This window comes from Miscanthus floridulus, chromosome 16 (genome assembly GCF_019320115.1).
Source record: "Miscanthus floridulus cultivar M001 chromosome 16, ASM1932011v1, whole genome shotgun sequence".
NCBI lineage: Eukaryota > Viridiplantae > Streptophyta > Magnoliopsida > Poales > Poaceae > Miscanthus > Miscanthus floridulus.
The window spans coordinates 40030862-40045115 of NC_089595.1; the positions used below are offsets into that span (position 1 = coordinate 40030862).

The window sequence follows — 14254 nt, forward strand, 5'->3', positions numbered from 1 at the left end:
GGCATTGACTTTTAAAACTGCAAACCATACAAGACATCAGAATGTAATGGCATGACAAGATAAGGCGGGCAACAGAATGAGCAAGGTGGTCTGGAACACTTACTTTTTAGTTCCTCCTTCATCTTAGTGGTGCGGTCCCGGAGTTGAGACTGGTCGCGCGCCAGTTTCTCGTTGTCCTCCTTCAGGCGACCACACTCTGCGGTCACACGGCTATTCTCCTCTTGGAGGTGGGTTACTTCAGCTTCCAAGCCTGCACTACAGCTGTCACTACCAACAATGCAACAACACGTGTCATGCACTTGCTATGATAAAATGACAACTTACTTGTTTTTTCCTGCTCTTTGTTACTGAGCTGGATGACCAGGTTCTGGTTTTTTGCATCTTGTTCCGTCCTCTCCTGGTCGGCGGCTTCAAGTTGGCAGCGCAAGCGTTCCACCTCGGCCACCAGTTCTCTATTGTTTGCCGTGATTCCCTCAATCTGGTCGAAGCACCTCTTTCGGTACTTTGCGGTCTTCATCAAGTCCTGCATATAAACAAGCTAAGTCAGACAGTTCGACTAAATAGCAGGATCAAGTGGTCAAGCCAAACATACCTGGACTTCTGTCACTAGACGTTTTGCCGCTTGTTCAACTTTTAGGGTCTCTTCGACCTCTGGGATTTCCTCATGCATAACCCACTCATCGTTCCGCCAGCGCGACACATATACATGTTGTCGTTTGTCTTGGGGATGGCCCAGGACCTCTTCTACTTCGTCCTCTTCGGCCGCTTGTCCACGTGCTACTTCGACCGTGCTTGCTCCACGTGCTCGGCGGGTTCCACCGGGTCTTTTTCCACGACCAGTACCGGCGTCGGGGATTGGTGCTTGGCCCCTTTGTCGCTTGTCCTCTATGTTGTAGTAGTCGGTGATGCGATCCCTCCTGGCACAGAGGAGCCACCCTCCTCCGTCGACTCCAGTTGTCTCCTCCTCTTTCGAGGGACGAGTCGGAAGATGTCTGCATCCTCTGTTTCATCATCTGACAGTGGGAAGATGGCCTGATGACGTTTGTTGGCCACCGGCCGCTTGCCAGCAGCCCTGGTCGTTGCCTCCTCCCCAACCCCGAGTACAGCCTAGTTGATGTCTTCAGCCCTGGTGCTGGTCTGGGCGGTTGGGCTGGCAACTTGTGGCCAATCCATACCAAGGGGTGGAGACACGAACACTGCTGCCCTATCATGACCATTACTCTGGGAGACATAAGGCAACAACACAATCAATTTTTGTTACAACATAACTCTACAGGTGCAAGGAAGCATAATTTACCTTTGGGGGAGGTCGGGCCAGCTTGAAGGTGTGCTCGATGTCGTTTAACCTGACATAATTGGGATTCGCTAAGTTGAATAGCTCCCCAATCCTGGCCTTGACTTCGATCTTGTCAAGCGCCTCTTTTCTGGTCCTCATTGGATCTGTGCTCCCCTAGTATTCGTAGCCAGGATGTACCCTCCTCTGGTAGGGCTGGATCCTTCGGCTGATGAAGTTTCTGACCACGCTTAGACCATCTAGCTTCCCCCATGGGATCATCCCGAGCAGTTCTGCAATCTATTCTAAGTGCTCGGGCTTCTCCGACCAGCTGTTCTTCTTCTCCAGAATGAACCCCACGTCGCATAGGGTGATCGTGTTCGGCTCTTCGCGGATGTAGAACCACTTCTTATACCAGTCGTCTAGTGATGTGTTCCAAGGGAAGTGCAGGTACTAGGCCTTCATCCTGTCATGCAGATTGAGGTATACGCCTCCGGCTATCTTCGAGCCGCCACTCCCTTTCTTCCACAGATAGAACAGATGGCGAAAGAGGTCGAAATGGGGCTAGAAGCCACCATAGGCTTCGCAAAGATGGATGAAGGTGGAGACAAGAAGAATCGAGTTGGGATGTGGATTGCAAATCCCAATCTCGTAATACAAACAGAGCCCCTAAAGGAAAGGGTGCACTGGAACCCCAAAACCTCGCTTGAAGAAATCCTCGAAAACCACAATCTCACCTGGTTGTGGATCGGGAAAGCTTTCTCCTTCCGGCGCGCGCCATCCCGCGAGTGCCTTGTTGTGGAGCACTCCCATGGTGACGAGGTCTTCGATGGTTTGCTCGTTGCTCCTTGACTTCCACCACTCCTTCGCCATGACTCCGGTTTTCTTCTGGGTGTCTCTCTTCGCCATTAATCCGTCCTTGCTAAAGGGGTGGATGCGGTGGAGGGGGGATTGGTGATGATTTCAGAGGTATAGGGTTCGGCAAGAGGAAGAAGAAGGCTGCGGCGGCGAATGATAATGGGGATCGGTAAAAAGTAACTTACCAGTTCTATATTATAAATAACCAAGAGCTCCGTCGATTCATCCGCCTGAGATTCTTGGGAGACGTGCACACGCGCCGCAGACGGTTGTTTTCACAACCCCGAGATCTATGCCAATAAATGCGCCCCTTCGTTACCAGTGTATGCGCCTCTTCGTTGCTAGTGTGAGAGGGCCCACACTGACGCACCTCTTTACAGGTGCCAAGTGACTATTTGCTAGAAAGGGCAAGAAGATAGTATGACGTGCTATACCTATCTACTTTTTTTACCAGACATGTACGATTGGACTTGACAGAATACGAAAATAAATAAATACACCAAATAATAGTACAAGCGGCGTTTGTTTTTTTGCTGCATGTCTTGTGCTCAAGGATGGTCCAGACCACTGCCGTGCTCGGGGACTGCTCTGACCACTACCGTGCTCGGGGACTGCCCAGACCAATGCTGTGCTCGGGGACTGCTCCGACAACTACCGTGCTCGGGGACTGCTACGACCACTACCGTGCTCGGGGACTGTCCCGACCACTGCTCGGAGATCGTTCTCCTCGGCTACATGTGATTTGTACTCACATACAGCTGAGAAACATTTATTTAGACCTTGATACAAGGCTCATACTTCGCCTTCCAGCAAGTCCGGGGACTACATCGGTACGATGCACCTGCCGGTGCATCTCGTATCGCCTGTACGATGATTGGATTCTCAACTTAACTGGGAATTCTTTTTAGACCCTGGCACCACGTGCCTATGTCACCTACTACTAGGCTCGGGGACTAAGTGGGCACACTTCACCTTGTGGTGAATGTGTTTATTTAATTGACCCTTATGCTTTGACCGATTAAACGAATTAATATCATACTCGGTAACTGTACCGACCACTGCTCGGAGATCATTCTCCTCGGCTACATGTGATTTGTACTCACATACAGTTGAGAGACATTTATTTAGACCTTGCTACAAGGCTCATACTTCACCTTCCAGCAAGCCCGGGGACTACATCGGTACGATGCACCTGCTGGTGCATTTCGTATCGCTTGTACGACGATTGGGTTCTCAACTTAACTGGGAATTCTTTTTAGACCCTGGCACCACGTGCCTACATCACCTACTACCAGGCTCGGGGACTAAGTGGGCACACTTCACCTTGCGATGCATGTGTTTGTTTGTTTTTCGACCCCTATGCCTCTGATGATCAAGGATGCTACGCTTGAAGATTCACTTACATTTCTTTTCAGAAATACAAGTGAGCACACTTCACAGGATGGAAATCTTTTTCTTTTTTCTTAAGAGCACCATACATTCTTTGGACAACCTACTTCTCCGGCGACAATGGTGGTCAGAGATGTCAAGGACTCAAGCTTTACTTGTCGGAGAAGGTTAAAATGGCATGTCGCAGCATAATACATGGTGCTCGAGGACTAGCTGTGGGGGTATTAACCCCTATACCCTTACGGCTAGGCTTGGGCCAGCCCAGATCAGAGGGTCCAGTCCATCAAAAGACGATGCGTGGCCCGGCCAACCTATTTGGAGTCCCACGCAAGGAGTTAAGGCAGGTTTGGCGATCAAGCAAGATCCTGGTCGGTTAGAATAGGAATCCTTATCCGGCCACCTATGGCAATTGTAACTGGCTAGGATTAGTTTCCAGATCTGTAACCCTGCCCTCGGACTATATAAGGCGGGTAGGGGACCCCTCTAAAAAACATCTCTCATTGACATACAGCAATACAATCAGACGGAGGACGTAGGTATTATGCCTTCTTGGCGGCTGAACCTGGATAAAACTTCGTGTCTGTCTTGCATCACCATCTTGTTTGTAGCTTGCGCATCTATCTGCCGACAATCTACTACCTTGGGCATACCCCTAGGTAGACTGCCGACCATATTTCGTCGATAAGGGGCTATCAGGAAATGCCTCCATTTGGGGCGAACGTACCCCTACCTATCATTCAAGAGGGTGATGAACCTGCTTACGTATGGCTTAATCACAATGAGGCCCTCATTGTTGCACCTAAAGATAGTTAGATTATTGTTAACTATGTAATCATTATGCACATAACCATGAAGGATGTTTGATCCTAATGAAACTCTCATCTCCTCTCTCCTCCTCGTTAATACTCTGCCAACTCAGCAAATATGCTGACATATCATTTCTAAACTTTACTCTCTGAATTTAAACACCAGCTAAATGTAAATATAAATATATATGTCTAGACTTCCAATAGAAGGACATTGGGGTGGCCATTCTCTTCTAAGCTACTACTAGTAGTGATGGATCCACAGCTCCTCGGCGCCACTGGTCCCCAACCAGTTTGTAGTCCCTGCTCGCAATACTCAAAGGAGCCTAGCCCGGCGCCGAGGAGCTATGGATCCCTCACTACTAGTAGTAGCTCGGAAGAGAATGGCCACCCCAATGTCCTTCTATCAGAAGTCTAGACATATATATTATAAAATTGAAACAAAAAATTTAAAATTTAGGCCGCCTAGGACTCAAACACGGGTCTCGGGGATTAAGTTGTGGAGTCTTAACCATTGAGGCAGTCAGAGGAATTTGAAAGGAAGGGAAAAGTTATACTACTTAACCCCTAACTAGTACAGCCACATCACTGCTAGTTTGAGGAATGGCAGTGTTGTCGTAACCATCACCACCGGTTATCAACAAACTGATAGTGTTGTCTTGCTCAACACTGCCGGCTTGAGCCATGAACTGACAGTGTTGGCTTGCTCAACACTGCCGGCTTGAGCCATGAACCGACAGTGTTGGCTTGCCCAACATTGCCGGCTTGAGCCATGAACCGATAGTGTAGGCTTGCTCAACACTGTTGGCTTAAGCCAAGAACCGACACTCTTGATGCAACCATCACTATCGGTTGGGACTACAAACCGGCAGTGTTGTTCAACTAGACACAATTGGGTGGAGCCAGGAACCGACACTATTGCCTATAGATCAGTGTCAGTTTTTAAGAACTGACAGGGATGTCAACCCCCCATCACTGTCGGTATGCCATTGTCGGTTCAAAATCCGGCAGTGAAGGGGATTTTTGAACCGACAGTGATGTCCAGATCTAGGGTAGTGAGGGTAGGAGACTTCAGCGGAAAGTGGCTCTCGTGAACACGCCTCCTGCCTATTTAAGTTGCGCTACAGTGCCCGGCTCACTACACCAGAACAACTCTTCCTGCATTCATCTTGGTGAGCGAGCAAGAGGCCTAGACTTACCGGCGGGTCAAGAAGAGTTTGTGCATGTATGTATGCTTCATTGTTTTTTAGTACTATCTGTGAATTATTCCTTGCTTCTTGATATGATTGTTGGTGCTTCCCGGATCTAACCTCAGTTAAGGAGCAAGAGAACCATGGTAGACCAGCAGCAGCCATAGCTGAAGGAGATGAACATTGTCCATACAGGTGGCCTCAACCTGCCTCTAGGGTTCTGCTTCCATCATGACTTTGAGATTGTCAATGACTACCTCATGAACAAGGTGCGCAATAGGGACTTCATTTGCGCCCTTGGGGAGGTCGACCAAAATAAGACTGAGTGTGGGGTGTACGACCCCGGATACCCACGGCAGACCACATTGGTTGCGCCCCTAGGGGTGGCCCAGCCCACAAGAAGAAGCCTTGCAGGGCACGACTCTACTTGGCGCCTTCCGCAAGACATCGAGAAGATATCCTGAAGATACTACGAGATCTATTAGGATATGTATGATCCCAAGATTCCTATAATCAGTTATTACTTTCTGGTTATCTCTCAGATCTAACCGACTTGTAACCCTGCCTCCCAGACTATATAAGGTGGGCAGGGACCCCCTCTAAAATCATGGCATATCATACAATAGCTAATACAAACCAACAGACCACAGGAGTAGGGTATTATGTCATACTAACGGCCTAAACCTGTCTAACTCATGTGTCTCTATTGCCTTCTTGTTCTTGATCTCATGCTCCTCTGCCAATCAATCTACCTTCGTGGGATACCCCTCGGAGGACTGCCGACAATATTCTGTCGACAGTTGGCGCGCTAGGTAGGGGTGTGCGTGCTATTTCCTTATCGAACAAGATGGCTTTTTCCACAGGCTCTTCGTCCCTTCCACAGCCCAGCCAGATCTTCACGGTCGGATCCATCTCGTGGGTCATCAACGTTGACGGAGTCGGAGAGCTCCTCGAGCTGGGGCAGGTCGGTTCTACATCGGCCACCCACGTACTTGCAACTGCAGATCCGATCTTAGAGCCGATTCTGAGGTCACCTTCGGCGATGACTCGCCATCCGCTTCCTCGCTACCAGAGGAGGCAGATTGTAACAGAACCGACCAATTATACAAGATTAAGTAAGAAAATCTTCTGCCAAAGCAGATAATTTAGTGAACTTAAGCCCGTATAACCCGGTAGTCCGTGAAACCACGAAGGATTTCAAACCAATCGACATACAAACCAAGATCGCACAAGTTTAGCAAGTACCGTCACACGTTACGTAAAGTTTACAACGACAGTGGATACATTAGAGTTTAGAACATAAAGTTATTACAAACCAAGTTCAAATACATTATAGGTGGTTACTAGAAGAAATTGGCTATGGAAAGAATGATATCCTGGAATTAACCATATGTGATGGAAAACTGGAGACCGGGCAGAAAAGTTGGAGGCAACCAGACAGGGTTCTGGGGTGCTATTAGTTTTTGTCTATGTCGATTAAGGACCGATCGTTGCTCGTCCCTCTTGTCATGTTGAACGCATGCCTCACATTTAGCTGGCCGAATAAAGTACCTTTCGACCGCGAAGCTAGTGGCACATTTCGGGCCGGGATCTACACGAGTGCGTGTATTGGTGCTGATGGGGGTATGACAGGGGCGCGAAGAGTGAGCCCAAGGGCAGGTGTGGCCTGATTCCTGGCAGTCGGGCGGTCCCTGGGTACTGCAGCTCCAGATTGTCCCGCGGCTACCTGAAAAGTGTCATTGGTGATCTATAGCTCAATTGATCGGTGGGTGTGGTTTGTGTGAGGAATAAATCACCAGCTGGTTAGGAATCGATTCGAATCGCCATCGCTCCTAGATAGTGAGCACTTGACTTGAGCTACGACATCGTAGTAATTATTATGGAACAATGATGATTATCTAGATGGTATGGACATGCCAAAGCTAAATTGGTAACTAGATGTTAATGGTTAATCATGTGATTGCTATAGTATAGGTGCTTACCTAGATGAATAGGTTATACTAAAGAGGTTGCAAAGTATTTAAAATGATGTTTTCAGGATAGCTTATGCTTTTCGCAAACAAGTCAGCTAGTCCACTAAAGAAAGCCTTGCATAATCCTTGGTGTCGCTTTATTTTGGTTTAAGACGGGTAAGTCTAGCTGAGTACCTTCTCGTACTCAGGGCGTTGTTCCCATTGTTGTTGCAGATGGTCAAATGTACTACGGCTATTGCATTAACTGCCTGTACCCGGCGATGGGTGACAACTAGGACCAAGGGCAATTGGTCACTCCGTATCTCTCATCTAATGCTTTTGTTGGAGATGACTACCTACTGGCACTGTATCTGAACTAAAAGTGTGTGTGTGGCTTTAAAACTATTTACTTCTGCTATTTGATCGGGTATCACCGATCGCTACCGGTCTAAGCAAGGCTAAGCAGTTATTCGATCCTGACCTAACAGGAAAAAGGTAATAAGGTAGGCAACGATAGTAATAAATGCATCAACGGTTTCAATCAACTCCTACAACTTAATGCAACAATATATAACTCATATATATATATAAAGAATTGTTTTTATAAAGTAGGAGACTTATAATGCTCCGAGGCTTGCCTCGTTCGAACGAACTAGGTTGGTGATCCACGCACTCCGGCAAGTCCTCTCCTTGCTCTTCTTCCTCAGGCACCTCCTGTGCCTGGACTTCTTGTGGATCGGTCCCGGTCTGCTCTTCCTGAACTGCTACTAGCAACTCCTCCTGTGATCCTATATGATGCAGATGTATAAGTGCTAATGTAGAGGTGCATCGGAGAGATGACATGTAATGATTATGATGCATGAAATGTAGATGAACATGTATAGGTCGTAGCAAAGCTCTTCTACAAGGTAGTCAACATCATCCAAGAACATGTACTATTATCTACTAAGACAACCACTGTACTAACATGCCAAATCACCACAGCAAATTAAGATGCTTCAAAGATACACCAAAGCGAACATTATTAACTAACTCGCATTAAAGAGGATTATTTTATTTCACTTTAAACTAGGGCTACAACAGCACATATATTTTTGTTGCTTATACAAATCTAAGAAAATTACAGTAGCATAGTACTACTCTAAGTAGACTACCATAAAATTTTCATGGCATTTGGATAAGCAAAATAGCCTACACAAAAATGACAAGGCATAGGTGCTTAAAAAGGCATAAATCGAAAACCTTAGTTAAAAGTGTCAAGCAATAGATTTCACATTTTTCCTAGTATCATTCTAGCATAAGAATAGCACTCACCAAATTTTACCTTTACTGGATCTATAGAAAAATTATGAAAATTCACACAAGTATTAATCAATGATAAAAGGAAAATCTATAACTCAAAAACTACACATGCACTAGCTCTAAAATTTTAACCAGAGCTTCTACTAAGCAAAAATAGATTACCCACAAAATTTCATAATTTTTGGATCACAGAAACTAAAGATAAAATTCCAACAAGTTTGCATGCATCTAAAAACACATTTCAAAGTCCTATTTAATTCATCCAAAATTTCTAAAACCTGTGCTCATATAATATTTTTATTAAATACTAGACATTACCAAGAACTCAACAAAATTGGAACCATAACATTTGGATCGACCAAACTTGAGTTACACATTTTTGAATCATGCACACAAATCTGTGAAAAACAAAATAAACAAAACAAAAAGGAAAACCTAACCAGCTACTGGGCCAGCCAGAACAGATCCGGCGGCCCACGACTTGCGTGCGTACACAGCCCAGAAACGGCGCAGCCCAGGTCTGGTTCCCTCTCAGCAGCGGCGACTGACAATAGGGACCCGCGCGTCAGCGACCATAAAACAGAGCACGGTGAGGAATGGCGCGGAAATGACGCCATCTCGCCGGCGGCGATTTCTCCGGTGGAACCAAGGGCAACGGTGTGTCCACCTCGACCACCCGCATCCATAGAACTCCTAAAACTAGACTCTATCGGCCTCTAGGTGTGTTGGCCATGGCGACGGCGGCTCGGCCATGACGCACGACGGAGCGCGACCGTGCTCCGGCTCGGCCGAACCGGCATTGTCGGAGAAAAACTGCACTCGAGCAACTACACATGATGGCGAAGACGTCGTAGAAGAAAAGGGACATGGAGGAGTGCTGGTCAGCAAGTTCCATGGCGAGCTCGCACTCCGGCGAGGTACCGGTCATGGTGGAGGTTGCAGGATCAGCCAATGGGTCCTCACCTGGGCTCGATTGACGCAGAAAGCTGGCGCAGCAGGTGTGGCTAAGCAAGGTGGAGCCATGCGCTAACTGGAGGTGGCGATTTCGCGGCGGCGAGCGAGCTGGGCGATGGTGGCTTGCTCGGCGGCAATGGCGGAGGCGCACGCTCGGCTTTGAGTGGACTGACGAGGCGAGGGGACGCGGGCGAAACAAATAAGCGAGCTAACGGGCGCATGGCGTCTTCGTGGCGGCGATGGCCTGACCGGTGGGGGCAGCGCCGACGTACGGCTTCCACTTGGCACGCTCGGCCAGACGGCGGTCGGCCATGACGGCCTAAACCCGAAACACTGTAGCGCGATTCAGTCGAGTCCTCAACATCTGACAGCAAGTTTTCAAAGACCAAAAACTCGTAAATGGTGATGATCTAGCTCTAGGTTAAGTTGACAAAGTTGGAGAATGAAGTGAGAGCTACAACATTTCCAATTGGCACTCGAACTGATTCGGTCAGGTTAGGGAGATACATGGCTCCAAACACTGGTAAAAGAACTGAAAATCAACATCGAAACTTAGAAAATTCTAAGTGTTGAATCCAACTCCAAATTCTAACTTGTGGGACCATTTAGAGCATGTTGTGCACATTTTCATGAGTTGGTCATAAAACAACTTTTGTTCCTTATAAAATTTGCTACATCTTTGTTTTAGGTTGCTCAGACATGCAAACATTCTAAGCTATACTTTTTAAATAGTCAAACCAAAAAGTCCTAGGGTCAAAACAAGTCAAACCATGACTTGGAAACTTAATTAGGCAAAATGATCAACATGAACATTGTTCCTAATGACCTTCTAAGTATAGCTAAGTTGTTTAACAATATATTTAGCCATACCACACATTGGTCACACAAGAATCAAGCACTGAATGTACTGAAACGATGAAAAACAATTGAAATGTTGCTTTTGTTTCATAGTCATGTTTCACATGTTTCATGATCTTGTTGCATTACAATAACTACCTAGGTTCTACTAAAGTGAGTTGCACATGTTGCACTTGGGTGTTGCACACTTTTTAATTCACAAAAACAACACTCATGAAATATACAGTACGTTGCAATGTTTCGATAACATGTTTCATGTGATATATGCTCATGAATGGATGAATGATGCTCATGTTCATGAAATGTAAGTGCAATTAGGCAAGCCTAACACCAGGGGTGTTACAGCCCTCCCCCCTTATAAGAATCTCATCCCGAGATTTAGAGTTACGAACCATTTGTTATAAAAATCCTTATAAGCGTTTTGAAGATACTCTCCTGTTTCCCACGTCGCATCACCATCGTCGTGATGACTCCACTATATCTTAAATGTTCTTACCACTTTATTTCAAGTGACTCTGTCCTTGGTGTCCAAAACTTGAAATGGTTGCTCATGGTATTCCAAGTCTGATTTGAGCTGAATACTCTGAGGTTCTATTCTCTCTTCCGGAATATGCAAGCACTTCTTAAATTGTGATACATGGAAGACTGGGAAGATCGAACCCATCGCTTCTGGTAACTATAACTTATAAGCCATGGGACCCTTCTTCTCTAGGATCTTGTACGGTCCTACAAACCTAGGAGCAAGTTTTCTCTTTACTCCAAACCTTTGCACTTTCTTCATTGGAGTGACCTTCAGATAAACGTAGTCCCCCACTTGAAATTCTAGCGGTCTCCTTCTCTTATCGGCATAGCTCTTCTGGCGTGACTGTGCCGCTTTCATGTTTTGTTGGATAATATGGACCTTTTTCTCAGCCTCGTCAACAAAATCGACTCCGTAAAACCTTCTTTCTCCCGGCTCGACCCAATTCAATGGTGTCCTACATTTCCTGCCATACAATGCTTCAAATGGAGCCATCTTTATACTCTCTTGGTAGCTGTTGTTGTAAGCAAACTCTGCCAAAGGTAACCATGATTCCCATGAACCCTTAGACGACAACACACAAGCTCTAAGCATATCTTCAAGAACCGCATTAACTCACTCTGTCTGCCCATCTGTCTGTGGGTGGTAAGTTGTACTCCGAATCAAGCTAGTACCCAAACATTTATGAAGATGCTCCCAAAAATGAGCGGTAAACTATGACTCATGGTCAGACACGATAGTCTTTGGTATACCATGTAATCGGACAATCTCTGCAATATACTTCTCAGCATACTGAGGTGGTCGAAGTGTTGTTTTGACTGGTAAAAAGTGAGATGATTTGGTAAGGCGATCTACAATTACCCAAATCGAATCATTCCCCTTTGGTGTGGTGGGGAAACCGGTGATAAAATCCATACTTATATCATCCCATTTCCAATCTGGTATTGACAAAGGTTGCAACATTCCTGCGGGTCTCATGTGAAGAGCTTTCACTCTACAACATGTGTCACAACGAGCAACATATGCTGCAATCTCCTTCTTCATCTTAGTCCACCAATAACGAGGTCTCAATTCTTGGTACATTTTGTTGCTTTCAGGGTGGATAGACAACTTAGAGTGATGAGCTTCATCCATCAATTTGTTTTTGAGCTCTCGATCTTTTGGTACAACCAAACGGTCCTTAAACCATAACACTCCTTGTTCATCCACTCTAAAGTGCTTAGTTGGTTCTTTCTTTATTTTCTCCTTGATATGGAATATTCCCCTATCTGTTTTCTGACCCTCAATGATCTTGCTCTCCAAGGTACAGCTGACCTAGATATTATGCAATACAGCAGGATGCAACAAATTGAACCCATCCTCAAACAATGGTTGCACAGCAAGAGAATGTGACTTCCTACTTAAGGCATCTGCTACTACATTTGCCTTTCCCGGATGATAGTGTACATTCAGATTATAATCCTTTATCAGCTCCAACCATCTTCTCTGTCGCATATTCAACTCAGATTGAGTAAATATGTACTTGAGACTCTTATGATCTATAAAGATATTGCACACATTTCCAAGCAGGTAGTGTCTCCAAATCTTTAGAGCATGCACAACAGCCGCAAGCTCTAAATCGTGCGTAGGATAGTTAACCTCATGCTTCTTCAACTGACGTGAGGCATAAGCAATGACTCTCCCACCTTGCATCAGGACACATCCTAAACCATTCTTTGATGCATCGCAAAACACATCAAACGGCTTCTCTATGTCTAGTTGTGCCAGAACAAGAGCAGTGGTTAGCAATTTTCACAAGGTGTAGAAAGCAGCCTCACACTCCTCTGTCCAAGCGAACTTATGGTCCTTTTGTAGCAAACTTGTCATCGGCTTGGCAATCTTTGAGAAGTCCGGGATAAAACGGTGATAGTATCTGGCTAATCCGAGAAAACTTTGAACCTCATGAACTGTGCTTGGTGCCTTCTAGTCCATAACCTCTTGTACTTTGCTCGGATCTACTGAGATTCCATTCTCGGATAACACGTGACCGAGAAAAGGAACTGTCTTTAGCCAGAACTCACATTTACTAAACTTAGCAAACAACTGGTGATCTCTGAGTCTAGTCAAGACAATTCTTAGGTGCTCGGCATGATCCTATTCGTTCTCAGAGTATATCAGAATGTCATCAATGAACACAATCACGAACTGATCCAATTCTGGCATAAAGACTGAATTCATCAGATACATAAAGTATGTAGGAGCATTTGTCAAACCAAAGGACATGATAAGATACTCGTACAAACCATATCTGGTGGAGAACGCGGTTTTAGGTATATCTTATGGTCTAATCTTGATTTGATGGTACCCTGGTCTCAAATCTATCTTGGAGAACACCTTGGCTTTTGACAATTGATCAAACAAGATATCGATCTGAGGCAGAGGATACTTGTTTTTAATTGTTACCGCATTTAATGGCCGGTAGTCCACGCACATCCGTAAGGAGTTATCCTTCTTCTTCTTCACAAACAGTGCGGGACATCCCCATTCTGATGAACTAGGGCGAATCAAACCCTTAGTCAACAGATCTTGGAGTTGTTTCTTCAACTCGGCTAATTCATTTGGAGGCATCCGATAAGGCCTTCTTGAGATCGGTGGTGTTCTAGGGATAAACTCAATGGCAAATTCAACATCTCTATCCGGTGGAAGACCAGGTAACTCATCTGGAAACATGTCCGAAAACTCGCACACTACTAGAATCTTGGCTAGAAGAGTAGTTTGGACTGCACAAGTTGTACTGGCCAGATCTATTTTTGGGGTAACGTTACTTGAAATATACCTTCTCCAATAGGTTCCTTTAGAGAAATACTTCTTCCCCCAACATCAATTACTACACCCATCTTATTCATCCAGTTCATTCCCAGGATTATGTCCAGAACTAGCCCTGGCATAACTATCAAGTTAAGCTTATACTGCCTGTTCGCTATACACAGGGTTATCCCCTGGATTATCTAATTAGTTAATAGATCAGCCCCAGCTGAACTGATCCGATAAGCACATTCCAATTCAACTATCTTTTGCTCATACTTTCTTGCAAATGCTTGACTTATGAATGAATGAGATGATCCAGAATCAAACAAAATGACTGCAGGATGATTGTTGATAGAAAACATACC

At 45.6% G+C, this 14254-nt stretch overlaps 1 pseudogene; it reads left to right on the forward strand.

Moving 5' to 3' along the window:
* The first annotated feature begins 5659 nt into the window (after window positions 1-5659).
* The window catches only part of LOC136510078 (NAC domain-containing protein 20-like), a 39679-nt pseudogene continuing 31084 nt past the window's right edge, over window positions 5660-14254 (forward strand).